The sequence below is a fragment of the Orycteropus afer genome, unplaced genomic scaffold, assembly GCF_000298275.1.
Source record: "Orycteropus afer afer isolate SDZICR_OR568_19922 unplaced genomic scaffold, OryAfe1.0 scaffold00191, whole genome shotgun sequence".
NCBI classification, from domain to species: domain Eukaryota; kingdom Metazoa; phylum Chordata; class Mammalia; order Tubulidentata; family Orycteropodidae; genus Orycteropus; species Orycteropus afer.
Window position 1 is genome coordinate 430,312 of NW_006921778.1, and position 4,558 is coordinate 434,869.

The following is a 4,558-nucleotide window of genomic DNA, read 5'->3' on the forward strand; positions in this document are numbered from 1 at the left end:
ATAGTTTTAGGTTTCACATTTAACTCTTTGATCCATCTGGAGTTAGTTTTTGTGTATGGTGTGAAGTATGGATCTTGTTTCATTTTTCTGCAAATGGACATCCAGTTTTGCAAGCACCATTTGTTAAAGAGACCATCTCTTCCCCATTTAATGGATTTTGGCCCTTTGTCAAAAATCAGCTGACCATAGGTTGATGGATCTATTTCTGGGTTCTCAATTTTATTCCACTGGTCTATGTGTCTGTCATTGTACCAGTACCAGGCTGTTTTGACTACTGTGGCTGTATACTAGGTTTTGAGATCGGGCAGTGTGAGACCTCCTACTTTGTTCTTCTTCAATACTGCATTGCTTATTCAGGGTCTCTTTCCTTTCCACATAAAATTAGTGACTGGTTTTTCCATGTCCTTAAAGAATGCTGATGGGATCTGGATAGAGATTGAATTGAATGTACAGATTGCTTTGGGTAGTATTGACATTTTCACAATGTTCCACCTTCCTATCCACAAGCATGGTATGTTCTTTCATTTATGTAGATCTCTTATGATTTATTGGACTAGTGATTTGTAGTTTTCTTTGTATAGAACTTTTGTCCCTAGTGAGATTTATTCCCAAGTATTTATTCCAAGTATTTTATTTTGTTGGTAGCCATTGTAAATGGTATTGATTTTCTTATTTCCTTTTAACAATCTCTCTGATGGTGTAAAAGAATCCAACTTATTTTTGGATGTTGATCTTGTATCCTGCCACTACGCTAAATCCTCAATAAGTTCCAGTAGTTTTTTTGCTGAGTCTCTTGGGTTTTCTATGTATTGGATTATATCATCAACCAATAGGGATAGTTTTATTTCTTCCTTACCAATTTGGATGCCTTTGATTTCCCTTTCTTGCCTTATTGCCCTGGCTAGGATTTCCAATATAATGTTGAATAGAAGTGGAGATAGAGAGCATCCTTGTCTGGTTCCTGTTCACAAGGGGAATGGTTTCAGTCTCTCTCCATTCAGAATAATGTTTGCTGTTGGTTTTGTATATATGTCCTTTATTATTTTGAGGAATTTCCCTTCTATTCCCATTTTGCTGATATTTTTTAATAAGGAAAGGGTGTTGGATTTTATCAAATGATGTTTCTGCATTGATTGATATGATCATGTGGTTCTTTTCTTTTGTTTCATTTATGTGATGGATGACATTGATTGCTTTTCTAATGTCGAACCATCATTGCATACCTGGTGTGAACCCCACTTGGTCGTAATGTACTATTTTTTTGATGTATTGTTGGAATCTATTGGCTAGTATTTTGTAGAAGATTTTTGCATGTATATTCCTGAGGGACATTGGCCCATAGTTTTTCTTTTGAATGATGCCTTTGCCTGGTTTTGATATCAAGGTTATGGTTGCTTCATAAAATTAATTTGGGAGGATTCCATCTTTTTCTATGTTCTGGAATAGTTTGAGTAGACTTGATGTCAGTGTTTGTCTGAACGTTCGATAGATTTCACTGGTGAAACCTTGTGGGCCAAGACTTTTTTGTTGTTGTTGGTGGTGGTGGTGGTAATTTTTTACAACCTGTTGAATTTTTCTTTTGTTATGGGTCTGTTCAAATTTTCCACCTCAGCTTCTGTTCCTTTAGGTAGGTAGTATGTTTCTAGAAATCTTTCCATTTCTTCTAGATTTTATAATTTGTTGGAGGACAGTTCTTTACAGTATTCTGATATTATGCTTTTAATTTCTGTTGGTTCTGTTGTTGTGTCACCCAATTCATTTCTTATTCATGTTTTTTTGTATTCTCTCCCTCTTTTCCTTTGTTAAATTTGCCAGTGGTTTGTGAATTTTATTAGTCTTTTCAAAGAACCAACTTCCAGTCCTGCTGATATTTTGTCTTTCTATTTGGTTTCATTTATTTCTGCTCAAATCTTCATTATTTATTTTCTTCTGTTGACTGTAGGCTTTTTTTCCTGCTCATTTTCTAATTTTTTGGAGATGTTGGACTAAGGTGTTGATTTTTGTTCTCTTTTTATTTTTGATGTGTGCATTTATTACTATAAATTGGCCTCTGATCACTGTTTTTTTCTGTGTCACAAAGATTTTGGTATGTTGTGTTTTCATTCTCATTTAATTCAAGGAGTTTTTTAATTTCATTTTATTTCTTCTAATACCCAGTCATTTTCAAGGAGGGTATTATTCAGTTTCCATGTGTTTGCTCTTTTTCCATTCATCTTCCTATTATTGATTTCTAGTTTTACAGTATTGTGATCTGAAAAGATGTTTTGCAGTATTTCAATATTTTAAAATTTATTGAGGCTTGCTTATGGCCTAACATATGGTCTATCCTAGAGAATGTTCCATGTGCACTGGAAAAGAATGTATGTTGTGCCATTGTTGGGTGAAGTGCTCTGTAGATGTCCATAAGGTCAAGTTGGTGGGTTGTATTGTTTAGTTCTTCTATATCTTTGTTGAGTATCTTTCCAGTTATTCTATCTGTGACTGAAAGTGGTGTATTAAAGTCTCCTACTATGACTGTGGGAGCTCTGGTAGCATAGTGGCTAAGACACTTGCCTGCTAACCAGACGGCTGGTGGTTCAAACCCACCAGCCACTCCTCAGAAGAAAGGTTGGGGAATCCTACTTTCATAGTGATACTGCCTCGGAAACCCAAGGAGAGGTTGCTATGAGTCGGGTTTGACTCGACGGCACATAACAACAACTATGACTGTGGAGTCATCTATTTGTCTTTTCAGTTCTGTTAGAATCTGGTTAATGCATTTTGGGGCTCTTTCATTGGCTCCATACATATTTATTTTTGTTATGTCCTCTCGTTAAATTGATTCTTTAATCATTATATAATGTCCTTCCTTGTCTCTTATAGGAGCTCTGGTGGTGCAGTGCCTAAGGCATTTGACTGCTAACCAGAAGGCTAGTGGTTCAAACCCACCAGCCACTCCTTGGAAGGAAGGTTGGACAATCTACTTCTGTAGTGATGGTGCTTTGGAAACCCAAGGAGGGGTCGCTATGGGTCAGATCTGACTCTACAACAGTGAGGGGTTTTTTTGTTTGTTTGTTTTGGGGGGGAGGGTGTCTCTTATGGTGGCTTTTGTCTTAAAGTCAATTTGATCAGAAATTAATATTGTCACTCCTGCTCTTTTATGATTGCCGTTTGCTTGATATTTTTTCCAACCTTTGATTTTGAGTCTATTTTTGTCTTTGTCTCTAAGGTGTGTCTCTCATAGACAGCATATTGATGGGTTATGTTTTCTTATCCAGTCTGCAACTCTCCATCTCTTGAGTGGTGCACTTAATCCATTGACATTCAGTGTAATTATTGACAAGTATGAATTAGTTGCTGTCATTTTGTTATGTGCCTTTTTGTGGTGTTACTTATTTCTTTGTTCTGTATAATTTTCTGTGCTGAGCTCATTTTGATTATGAATCATGTAATCACTTCCTTCATTGCTACTGTTTTAGTATGTGTTGAATATCTGTGCTTGTCCTCTTTTTTATTTTAATGTGAAGGTTTATCATTTTTCTTTGAGGTTACCCTGTGATTTATAATTTTCATCCCAAGTTTAGAACAGTCCCTTCTATCTTGCAGTTGAATTGCCTTCCCAAGCATTTAGAAGTTCTGTAAGAACACAACTTTTTCCCTCTTTTTGGTTTGTAGTTGTCCTCATCTGTCAATTGATGTCCCTCGTTCCCTATTTACAATTCTGTAGGCTTATTTACTTTGGATACTTCCATGACTGGGTTGGTTTCTGGGTTATGTCATCATGTGTGTTAATGGTCAGTTGTTGTTTACTGCTGTTGGTTCTTTGTCCAAGGATTCTCTTTAGCATCTCTTGTAAGGTTGGTATGGACTCAACAAATTAATTCCTTAATTTCTGCTTATCTGGAAATGTCTTAATTTCACCATTGTATTTGAGAGACAATTTTGCTGGGTATATAATTCTTGGTTGGAAATTTTTTCTTTCAGGGCTTTATATATGCCATTCCATTGTCTTCTCACCTGCACGATTTCAGCCAAGAAATCTGAGCTTAGTCTTATGGGTTGTCCCTTACAAGTAACTTTTCATTTCTCCCATGCTGTTTCATGATTCTTTCTTTGCCTTTGGTTTTGGTGAGTTTGATGATGATATGTCTTGGTGATTTTCTTTTGCAGTCTCTCCCATTTGGGGTTCATTGGACTTATTTCTTGAATGGATATAATCTCATCTTTCATCATACCAGGGAAATTTTCTTCCAACAAATCTTCAACAATGTTCTCTGTGGTTTTGTCTCTTCCTCTTCTGGAATTTCAATTACACATGGGTTATTCATTTTGATGGTATCCCACATGAACCTCTGGGTTTCTACATTTTGTTTTTATCTTTTTTCTGATTGATCCCTTTCAAAAAAAGTATTGCTGTATTTGACTTCAATCTCACTAATTCTGTCTTCCATTGATTCAATTCTATTCCTTTGCCCATTCAATGTGTTATCCATTTCTTCTGGATTGGATTTCTATCTGTAGATTTTGTATCATTTCTAATTTTTTCATTTATTTTGTTGTTTTGTTCTTGTATTGTCTT